General features: G+C 37.7%; 1 protein-coding gene across 1 annotated transcript in view; it reads right to left on the reverse strand.

Moving 5' to 3' along the window:
- Positions 1-12,306, reverse strand: part of PTPRN2 (protein tyrosine phosphatase, receptor type N2) — a 506,489-nt gene that overhangs the window by 487,395 nt on the left and 6,788 nt on the right. The window lies entirely within an intron of this gene.

Consider the following 12,306-nt stretch of genomic DNA (forward strand, 5'->3'; position numbering starts at 1 on the left):
ATCTAGGAGGACCAGAAGTAGATTAAACTTTGGATACTTACACACAGTGATCAGACACTGCAGTGCAAAGGAAAGATTAGATGATCATAACTAATCTAAGTTTTAATTAAAATTTAAAAACAGACAGGTTTTTTGCTGCCCACAAGGGGGAAAAAGCTCTGTTCCACCAAGTGGGGTTCAGACATATTTTTCTCATTTCTGAATTGAATTTGGTATCCAGTCTTTCTAGTGTTATTCTCAGCCCAAGGAAAATTCTCCCATTTTGAGCAACTCACACTGAAGGCCACATTCCGTTTTTATTTATTTACTGGTGGAATTGCCTCATACATTAATAAGATAGTGCTAAGACATTTTCAGTGTTGATGAGCATTTTCCTAAGCTTTAAATCAGTGCATTACTTCAGGAGTGTTCATTTTCCTCCTCTCAAGCCTGCAGCCAGTGGATGAACAAAGACCACTCTGCTGGAAGGAAAGGGAAGGATACATTACCTCTGCCTCTCACACGTATATGCAAACACACGCTAATGCCCAATCTTGCAGAGATTTTCAAATGAAGATTGGTAGTGATGACAGAGATAAAACTCAAAACATAAGATAATGCATTTTCCTTCTTATATAGAGCTAGTTGATTAATTCATTATGATTTCATTATGTGGTAAGTTTAACCCTTCTTCTCTTTATAAATTGTTTCCAGTTCATTTCTGACTCCGTAAATGTATTCATTATTCATAAGTATTTTACAAAGTGTTTGGGTGAACAATGTTAAACTTAATGGCCCTTTTAGTCTTTTTTTTTTTTTCCCACTGGGAGTGACTGGCCCAAGCCACATACAACTGACCTTAGCAAATACTTTAAGCACATGTTGCTGCCTCATTAAAGTTATTGTATGTACAAGTTCTTTCTGGAATTAGGATAAGCAGATAATAATCCTATCAGGTTATAAATTAATGAATGATGAGTATCAAATACTGTTGAAGAGTGTTTAAGTTCCTTAAAGAGGAGAAAAACAATGCAACTCCAACCATTTAAAGTGCTGCCTGAGAAACCGCAGGAGGTACTGGGAGGATACTGAGGGGAACAGGCCCAAGGRGTCACTCAATATGCACATATTGCGGCAACCCACCTCCCGGATCAGAAGGGGCCGCTGGCACTACGGGTGAAAAGACCTGTAAGAAAAAAAGAGCTTACAGGAACAAGGGGCAACCTGGAGGAGATGGAAGAGGCCAGGCACCCAACAGCAGTGATGCTGTTTAGGAACTGTCCCAGAGAAAAGAGAAGCAAAGATTCAGGAGGGCTCCACAGGGCAATTCACAATCTCAGGTCTCTACCGTTTCATAGATTATGTTATGACCTGTTGATTCCACAGCAACATAAAGACTTCCTACAGATGGTGGGCCTCAGTACTATCCTTCCAACTAAGATTTCAGGYGGCAGAAAAAGTAGCAGATGAGAGAAGGTATAGTCTTGTTCTAGAATTATATCTTGTGTATATATTTATACTGTTGCTCAAAAGGGAAAGCAGGAATTTTATTGAGAACAAACCCATCTCATGAAGATTTACAAAGAAAAAGAGGTATGTGGCTGAACAAAATAACTGTCTGACATTTTGATCATGTACAGTTTTAATTTGGGTCTTTTGTTTTCTTACATTTTTGTTTTGTTTGGGGAGTATTTTTTTTTACCTTGTTTTGCAGTATTGGCTAGTATTAGACTGCTTTGAGATGCTGAATGCAACAATTAGCTGGATGCCCACTAATGCAACCTAGTAACTATGATCTGAATGAAAAGCTTGATGTTTGATGCTATCTCAAGTGTCAGGAAATATAATGTATTATCAGAAATGAACATATCTCTGTGTTACAGTCTATCTGGAGAGACCAGAAACTCATCAAGCTATTTGAAGAAGCTGAGCTGGAGTGCTAAAATCTTTTCACTTGCCTACTCTCCTGCTATTAGAAAAGAAAGGGGGAAAGGGGAAAAAAACAGCCTCTGTTTCAAATGCATAAGCCACTCTCAGAAGTAATGGAGAAAAATAATGTTCCCCAACTTAGGACTTRCTTATATTCAAAGAAATGATTATTAAAAGAGCAAAATGGCCCAAGGAGTGCCTCAGGGCTTTCCTTCCTGTCATGCTACAAACTAACAAAATAGAAATAAGCCTATTAGCCCATACCAGGCTATGTTAGGAGGAATGTGGGCAGCAGTTGTAGGGAAGTTGTTATCACCCCTCTACTCAGTAGTGGTGTGGCCACATCTAGGTTATTGTGCTCATTTTTGGACCAATCTTGAAGAGGGTTTCAAGAAAAGTTGAGACACTGGAGAAAGTCCAACAGAGGGGCACATGACCCATGAGAAGAGACTGTGGGAGCTGTTTTTGTTTAGTATTGTGAAGAAGAGACTAAAGGTGGACCAAATGCAGCCTACAAYGGTTTGAAGGGTAGTTACAGACAACAGAGCCAAATTCTTCTCACTTGTGTCTGACAGTAAAACAAGGGGCAAAAGCCACAGGCTGGATTTTGGGATGTTCAGGCTGGACATGGGAAGAGCCCCTTCACACAAGGGCTAGCTGAACAAGTCACCAAAAGAGGTTTTAAAATCCCTGTCCTTGGAGTTTTTCAGTACTCAGGTTGACAATCTTACACAGTTGCCCATCATCCTGCTTTTAGCAGGAGGCTGAACGAGATGACCTCTGCAAGTCCCTCTAGCCAGCACTTCTTCCAAAGCACTCCCATCTATTTAACATTTATTACTTGTAGTTGTCAAACCTTTCACATAAGGATGGCACCAAAAGAAATTATACAATAACACACCCTTGTAATTTCTCACACAATCTTTTTCATTATGCACGGATGTGAAATATTGCATAATGGTTATTCACCATAAAGGACATAGTAAACTGACAGCTCTCAATGATGACAGATGTAGAATATAAAGCCTGTGAAAAATACCATGCCAAAAGGTCTCATCTTGGAAATATAGCAACAAATGATAATCATAACAGCTCCTTGAAGACAAAGAGAAAATATCTTTTGGAAAATGGGTGTTGGTCTCAGCTATGGAATGAGTCAGTAATTGCAAACCACTTGGAAACTCAGAGAAACTCAGAAAATTGAGTAGCCAACACATTATATGATGCTGTGACCAGTTTCAAGTTGTGCAATCGGGTTTGTGTAGAAACACGAGTGGGTGCCGTCTGTGACTACGTCTGACCTTCCTCTTATTCGTTTACTCCCCCAGCTAAAACAGACCTTTGTTCACCATGGCAGTTTCTTAACATTCAAGGGCAGCAGGGAAATTCCAAGGAGTTGCCCATCACAGGCACTTATAACACTGTGAGGAAAAGAAACACAATTAAGCAAAACTCAGTGATAATAGAATTAAATTAATTGGCAAAGGCCAATTTTTATATGTGTTCATATTTTTAACATTTTAATTTTGCCAGCAATCATGTCATGCAGTGTGATGGTATCTATAATGGTACGTGGCCCTCTGAGGACCAGACTTGGGACACTGATTCCAACGTGTTGCTGCTGGTCAGCTGGCTGCAGCATGATGGAGAGAAAATCTACAGACCTTATCCCTCCACCCAAGTGCCTTTTTAGTTAATTCTTATTCAGTTTTTTTTWAAAAAAAAAAAGCACCCTGAGCTCCTTCCCATGTTTCTAGTATAATTCTCTTAGCTCAATTCTATGTTATTTTTGTGTCCCACCTGGCCTTGACTGATGTCATACCCCTGCACTTTTCTGCAGTACCTATGGCTCCTCTCCATTTGTCCTAGACAGCCTTTCTGGGCTGTCAGCTGGGTAAAACACAGGCTGGGCATGACCAACTCCAAAATAGATAATAAGGATTGGCTGGTAGATGTATGTGACAGCCAGCTGCTTTTAAACAAATGGGTAACGGTTGACTTCTCTCCAGTAGTGATACTAATACCCTTTCTCTTCTTCAGATAGGATTTTCATGAATTTCATTATACATAAAATCCTCAAGTTTGGTCAAATAGTGTTGAAACTTGGAACAGGTGAAAAGCTACTAGAAAGAAGAGTGGTGTATGGACAGAGACTGCTCCCATCCTTACCAGCACTTTTTTCAGACAAAGAAAAAAAGAAATAGAGTGGTGAATGTTAAGGAGCATCTAAAGATCCTTAACACAACTTTCTAGGAAAATATCAAACAACTGGAAGATGCTCAGGCAGAAATTTTGTCTTCACAAAAGCTAGTGGAGCTGTAAAAAAACTGAAAGAAACAAAAGATAACTTTTTAAAATACTGCAGAATTAACAGCCCTACATTTTATTTCTGAGTCAGAGGTTCTGCATTGTAAAGTAGCCTACAGTAAAAATAAGGAAAAGAAAATCAATTATCTGACCATGCTACAGAAATCTGAAAGATACTGCACTCCAAAAAAACACTCAAAACCCAAAATGAAAAAAAAAAACCCCACAGTTGAATAGCTATCAGCTATCTATGGCAAGTCAGAGAGGAGGAACATTCAAAGACTTCCTAAAAGACTGGAGACGCTTTAGTTAAATATTCAGTGGAAGGTCTGTGGAATGCCTAATTAGAAACCAGACAGCAACAGGAATACTCAAAGAAGTATGAAGACTCAAAACTGGAGAAAAGACGGTTACACATTTTTAAGACTGTGCTAGGCTGCAAAAGAGAAACAGAGCAATGGACAGCTGTGTGGGGGAAACCAGGGTGTTATTACCATGAACTGCACATGTCTAACCATTACCCTATACACATGTGTACAGACAAAACACACCAGAGGAGAAACTTCTAAACCGCAATGAGTGTGCTAAGAATCAGCATGAAAGATAGTACAAGTCGAATAAAATCAGGGATTTAATAGCACCCAACCTTTGCAGAGAACAGCTACATTTGTCAGAGGCATCCTGAAAAAGCCATAAGATAAAGAATTAAAGTATCTAAAGTGGAAAAAAAAAGCATATATATTCTGTGTAGAAAAGGGAACAAAATTCTTTGTGGGAATTTGTGCTGATGACTAGAAACAAGGCAAAGCTTAAATCATACCATAGTGTACTGTGGGGGACACGATCTACCTATTGAGGTTTTGTATGAGTAAGATTAAAAAATAAAACACAATTTTGAAAAGGCAAGTCTAAAGGTTTCAGAATTTAGAGTACCTATTATAAAGCTAAAAATATGTCAAACACGAGGTCTCATTAACTGAGTTGATTTCATAGAAGAATGTGGGGCCATGTAGACAGAGATAAAAGCTGTAGATAAAAAAAAATGCAATGAATATAGAAATAGAAAAGGAAAATAAATTTCCCAGTAAGCAGACAAATTCAACAAATAGTGCTAAGGTAAAAACACTGGTAGTGCAATGACAAATAGCAGTCTGATGTTGCATATGCAAATGTGCTATACAGAATTCTAGATTAATGGTCCAAAATGGCATAATTAGTTTGGATATGCTAGATTGTTATTCACAATTTCCAAAAGTAGCATTATGAGAGAATACAGCTGCTAAAGAAGTAATCTCATGCTTGAATTGATATTTGCTGACATTCTAAATGTGGTAACAACTGATAATGAACTCCAATTTGATTGTTGTGATTTTAAGTGTTTTTCAAAACGTATTAGGTACCCATATCACTTCAAGCCCGTCATATTCACAGTCCAATGGTCTTGTGAAAGGTGTTAATTTTTTAAAAGAACGATCTAAAGGAATAAGAATGAAGTTCAGATCCACATGCGACACCATTAACGGGGCAGCACGTTAATGAATAACCTGAATATAAAGACATTCTTCTGTTGAACTATTGTTCAGCCTAATGCTGAGAACAAGGCCATCCAGAGAAAGCCTGTAGAGCTTACTCGGTGAAGTCCTATAGGAGCAAGATGAGACATCTTTACCTTCTTCCACAGAAGGAGGAAACAGAGACAGACTCCAAATTTCAAAGATCAGAACCAGAACAGACTGTGGAAGAGCCAGCACAGAGACCTTCAAGGAAAAGACTAAACATTAATACAGACTTAAAACCCATGAAGTGCCCCAGAGATCTTCAGAACAAAGGAGGCAACCCAGAAACTGACTGACAGCCTTTGATATTTGCATTATATTATCACTAATTCCTCTGTTTCCTTCAGGAGAAGAGTTGCAAAGCTATCCGGGCCACAAAGACTGTGATACGTTCTGATCCCAGTCAGCCACTGTCATTTGCTGGCTGACAGAAACATGACAGAAAGGAGACATGCAGACCTTTTCCACTTCCCATCAAACGTATTAGTTAATGTGTTATTTTATCAAAAACACAAGTGAAAACTCTGATTGATAATTCTTTTTAAGCAAAAGGAATATGATGCTTTTGGGTTGGCATACATAGCATGCAAAAAAGCAATATTCAAATTATGCAAAATCACAAAACTTCATACAACAGTGCCATTGTCTTTGACACAGATAAAACTAAATATACAAAAAAAGTTTTCTTCAGTACCTTCTGGTTTGTTTCCCAGAATCCACAATGTGTGTTTTGTTCCTATAATCAATTTTTGTAATGTCAATACATTCTTCATAAAATACCAATTTCCTGAAAAGAACATTTTCACAGATGTCTTATATAGCAAAGAGCAAGTCAATGACATATCAGATTATGTCAAGTGAGCAGAGCAGTCATATAAGCAACCAAATAGAAAAAGTGTACTTTTTTTTTGTTCTGTACTGTGCAAAATACGTGAAATAAACTGGGTGCTCGCACAGAGTTTTCAAAGTGTATTGTTTTTGCTGCTTATGAAATGAAAGGTTTTGCTTTATCTTAAACTCATTCTTAGTTTTCTCAAGTTTTATTAAGATTTTTGAAGGCCAAAAATATCAGTGGCACTTTAGCACTTAACCAAGGCAGGAATTCTTTATAACTGTTTCAGTGTGCTATTGTCCCTCAAGCCAAAACTTTAAAGCAGTGCACCAGTGATACCAGGCGGAGGAAAGTGCATCCAGTCCCAGAAGAGCCAGAAGAATCCCTAGTGTTGCATGTGATGGAGGTTATGCTTCAATTCCTGACCCTCTAGGAGAAGAGTTTGCTTTGTACACCGATGTCTGGAGCAAGCAGATGCCTGGGAAATCTGACATAAATGTGCTGTTTTGCTCAAGTAAAACTGTTTTGACGATTTTTGCCCCYGCCCCTCAGAGGACCAACTGAAGTGTTTGTATTCCTTTATGTCAATATTTGAATTAAAGAACAACCCTCCACTTCTCCTACCTCCATTGATTTCAGCTTTCTATATACCATTACAATAATGTGATAATAATCTTGCACATATGTATAAGAATTGTTATAGTCCTTTTAAGTTTATTGGAAAACTTTTATATAAATTTCCCTTTCAAGTCTGTTACCTTCACTGCAGTACCAAGTGATAATTTTTGCTAATTTTCCCTGAAAAAAATAGTCTTGATTGAAGTATTTCGCAACTCTTAATTCACAAGCTGCATGTGACAAGCCACATTTGTTTCAGTTTTCAAGTTAACTGATTGGAAATCATTTTTAATAGCTTTTAATATAAACTTGCTATAAAAGTATAAAACTATTTCTAGCACAGCAACATTAATATTGCTACCTTACACTCAGCTGGTTAAAGAGTCATTTAGCATTATTTTTTTTTTCCCCTGTCAAGAACTTCCTGATTTGCAACGAAGCCAAAAAAAGGCAGGGGAAAAAGTGCAATTTTTTTTTTTTAATAGTGTCTAAATCTGTTGTCTGTTTCCACATCCTATCAGTCTCTCAAGAATACATTGCTGACTTGAGCTAAATTAATTTAAAAATGTATCCTACCCTACTTGGTTTTTCTAATAAGACTGTTGATATTTGGATATTTTAAGCAGGTCTTGCTACCAAAAAGTTTGTAAAAGAAATATTGCTTCTTTTGAAAGCAGAGTTTTGAACAAGAAGGTGCTATAGCAAAAGGTAAGTTGTGACAAGTATACTCAGGAAACATTTATTAATGGCTCTAGCTTACAAAAACAAAACAAAAACATTAATCTAATTTGTTTTTCAAATGGTCATGCCGCATGATTCCTGCAGTAAAGGGACTATAGGACTATAGCTGTAATTTAATTAAAATTCAAATAAAACAGAAGACAGAAACTACGCTACTTATTGTTAGTCTCACATGCTTTGTTTCTTTAGATAAGGTCCTGCAGAACTGGCCTAGCAGCAGTGTGTTCCTACAACAAACAAAAATGTGACTTCTAGCTCAGGGAAACCATTCGCCACCCAGCACGAAAAGCCGAGCGGGTGCATCACGTGAAATGCGCCTTCACGCTTGACCTCTCCTTACGTTTTTTCCTGAAGCAGACACTGCAGCTCTACCAGAGGCAGCACCCTAGGTCAGAGGCACATTTGTGGCAACCCCAGGCAGACCTCCTTACTCGCGGGTCTTTAAGGAAGCGTGTGCTCCAGGCTCCACCTATGAACTTTTCCCTCCTGTAAGGCCTATTGCTCCAGCACTCGCAGCTTCACATAGTACCATGTTATCAGCTGTTTTCCTGAATCACTGGTAAGAATCTGTTCTAGGAAACAAATGTAATTCCCTCCCAGAAAAAGCAATTTGGGAGATACTACTGTCCTCTTTTATTATTGCTTATGCTGAGATTTCAAGTACTATTTTTGCACTGACACTTGAATTATAATGTACAATCATTAGTCCTCCTATCTCACTTTCCATGCTTCTCGTCTTATTGGTCAACTGTCATTGAGAAACTATATTTTTCCAGAATCTTAGTGATGTGATCACTTTGCTTTTTCATATTCCTGGGATGAGAGGAACACAAAAACATTTTATTATTTAATACTATTTTATATTTAATGCCATTTCAGTACATAGGCATTTTGAATGTTTTAACTCAAGCAAGGAAAGTGTATGGAAGGTTCATCATACCTGGTATATTCCCTGTAGCATCTCTCCAGGTTGGACAAGGGGATGCTGCAGACCCACTGTACGGATAAGTACTTCCAGTTCCTTCAGGCACTACTCATTCATCCTTCTATGCTGATATTTCTTTCATTTCCCTTTTCCAAAGTTTTAGTCCCATCTAAACAGCATCTTTTGGATTGTTGTTTTTTTTTTATCAGAGAATGAGAAATGTTTTATCTCCTCCTAAATTATAAATTATAGAAGGACCAATTGCAGAAAGTGATTCATCATGATTGTTTACGTTTCAGCACTGCTGAGAAGGGCTTTTCCCATATAGATATTCACATTTATAAAATGGTATCTTCAGAAAATCTTCATGAAGGGTATTTTGAAAGATTTGACTGAATCAAGGACAGTATGACTATAAACAGGGGTATTTGAATGCTAACAGATTATTTCTTTGTAGGAAACTATCCAATATTCCCAGGCATTCATTTCTATCATCAATCTACTAGTAGATAGTGTAGAAAAAGAATGTGTAAAGAAGACATAAAAACTGTATCATTATGAAACCTGAATTCAATTTTAGTCAAAGTCCTTTATTAAAGAGATTATGATCAAGTGTGTCACTCATCTAAGCTTCTGTCATATGCTTCACTATTGTAGCAAACATTTTGAGCTGGCAGAATCACAAATGTTATTTGCTATTCATATCGTATTGTCTTTGTGCTATAAAACACCTGAACATACAGTCTTCCATCTGGGGCTTGATTTGGATACATGCATCACTTAGAAGTGATGAACAAATACGAAAAAAAGAAGATGGAACTTCTGTGAGATTTTTTTCCATGGGATTTTTTTTTTAATTCTATGGAAATAGAAAAAAATAAGGGGAGTAGTAATTGTGCAAGAAGACGTCAGGAAGGAAAGAAAAAAGAAGAAATAGGGCATATCAGAAAAGTAAAAAGAAATTCCAAAAAACCACTGAAGTTAATAACACACAAAATATCTGGTCCTTAACTGTATAATTGTCTAATAAAAACAGAAAATGTCTGATATAGAAGTTATTAGAAGTTTTTCTTATCTTGGGAGTAAGCATAACTGACCCACTATATAGCCTTCTAAGAAAAATTTACTCTGGTCTTTACAAAAAGGAGAGAACAGATACTGACCCTATCCTTTTCAGGGAAGATGTGCATCATCAAGTGGAGCTAGCCTGCACTCTTTCTGAAAGGACAAGAAGAACTGAGTATTACACAGATGAAGGAAATAAGACCTCTGAAAAAATGAAGCCCTTTCTTGAGGTTAACTGAACCATTTGTGTGGGCTTGACAATGCCTTGCTTATCTATGCTGCAGGAATGGTCACGATATTTTGCACACAATCTGCAGGAGAGCAGCAATAACCATGGAAGTGACCATCACAGCCAGCATATGTGATCTACGGGCTAGTTTTTTTATATCTGATAGCACCAGCAGACAGCAGAGTCTTTTCTGCTCATCCTGGTGTCAGTAATCCATTAATCTGATAGCCTGTGTTGATTCTACTGCTTCCATATTCCTGTCCTCACTAAACACTTCAGAATTTGCCAAGCGCATTGAGAGTAAAAAAAATTGCATCTCGTCAATCATTTGAACAAGGGCATTCTATTATCTTCTACAGGTATTTTAAAGATTCTCATCACTGTGATACCCACAGGCCAAGAAAACTGCCTACAAAAGTTTTACATCAGTTCAAAGCATACAAGCATTTGTGTATGCACCTCCAAAGCTCATGAATAAAGAAAGATAAAGGCAAAAATACTTTTCATTCTCAGCCACAATTTCAATCTGTGTGTTCCTTGTCATTCTCATTCTATGGACAAAATAAGATACAAATCCAAATTTCAATGCACAAACAACCTTAAAGGGAGGTTTACGCAACCTTATGAGATTACTGCAACAGACAGATCTATGGAGGTAGAGATCCCAGGAAGAGGTTGGTCGATCAAAGAGAAGTACATATTAGAGGGGTTGCACTAATTCAGTTGAACTGACCAAAATCTTATGGTAGGCAGGGAGATAGAAAAGGGTAAGTATCATTTGAGATGGCCTGGGGTATCCCACCAGCCTCCAGACGCTCCTCCAGAATGGCGTGGGTTTCCTGCAGGTCTTCTGTCATACCTGACATCCCCGTGGACGGAGCCTTACAGGGGACAGGTCAAACCTGGTTAGGAAACGTAAATGAGCCCTGGGTGTCCATGTGAGGACAATCTGAGTCACTCTCTGGGCTTCAACAACTGTACTGACTAGATCTCAGTTACTATTATCATAACACCTAGTTCACAAATAAAACATCTACACGTACAGACCTTAATTTTGGTGTCTCAGTGAGATGAGCTCTTCCGCCCTCTCCAGATATACCTAGATACTTTGCTTTACCATATTCAAACTAAGAGAGAATATTAGCTTTTCCACTCATACTATGTTGCCCTGAGGAAAAAAAATATTTTGATGAATTTGCTTGCATAACTCAGCCTTTAGAAGATGACAAGTGAAAGAGCCTCAAGTGCTATTCACATATATTCAACCAGGAGTTACTACAATCGAGCTTTGTCTGGAGTTTGCTTCACTTGGATGGGCTGCTGGACATGAAATAAATCCTCACAAAATTTTTGATTCATCTGGACCATTTGTTTCCAAACAACAAGTTCAAATTCCAAGTATAGTCATGGTCCAGGAAATTAATTTATTGTCAAAGTCACACTAGTATTTGGGGTAATATGAGGTTACTAGTTTGTAAATGGCATTGAAACTGAAAGATATTCAGGAGCAAACACCCAAGAAGATGATGCACTTGAAAAATAAGCCATTCCAACATTTTGGGGGGAACAATTTAAATTTAAGATTTGCTGCTCTTACATCTGTCTGCAGCAGAGACATGTTTCATGTGTTAATACCTAAAAAGCTTTTTCACTTTACCATCTTTCACTTTATCCACATTTTGATTTGTTAATTCAAGTTATGCCATTGAGAACATCCTTTTAGTCTTGGAGAGAGCACAGAGATTGATTTTAGAAAGTTGAATAAAAATTATAAGGGACATACCAGATGCAGCTTGTAATGAAATCAGAATACTTCTTTTACTTATCTGAATTCACTAGAAAGTTAAGAACTGTTCCTAGCTAAGTGGAAGTCGTGTTTTGTGCACATGCACCCTGAAATATGCTCTGGTGCAAAAATATACATGGCAAATCATTTTTCTTCACTGCTTATTTATTTATATGACATGAACTTTCACGGATGCTAAAATTTAGCTGTATAAAGAGCATCAGTCACAGAGATCGACTGTGTTAGAGGGAAGCACCTCTCCCAAAATTGCTTCCCCAAACCCTTGTTGCAGATTCAGAGAGTCAGAAGGCATCATACTTGGATAAGGATGGCGTTTCC

This window comes from Apteryx rowi, unplaced genomic scaffold, assembly GCF_003343035.1.
Source record: "Apteryx rowi isolate R43461 unplaced genomic scaffold, aptRow1 scaffold_29, whole genome shotgun sequence".
NCBI classification, from domain to species: Eukaryota; Metazoa; Chordata; class Aves; order Apterygiformes; family Apterygidae; genus Apteryx; species Apteryx rowi.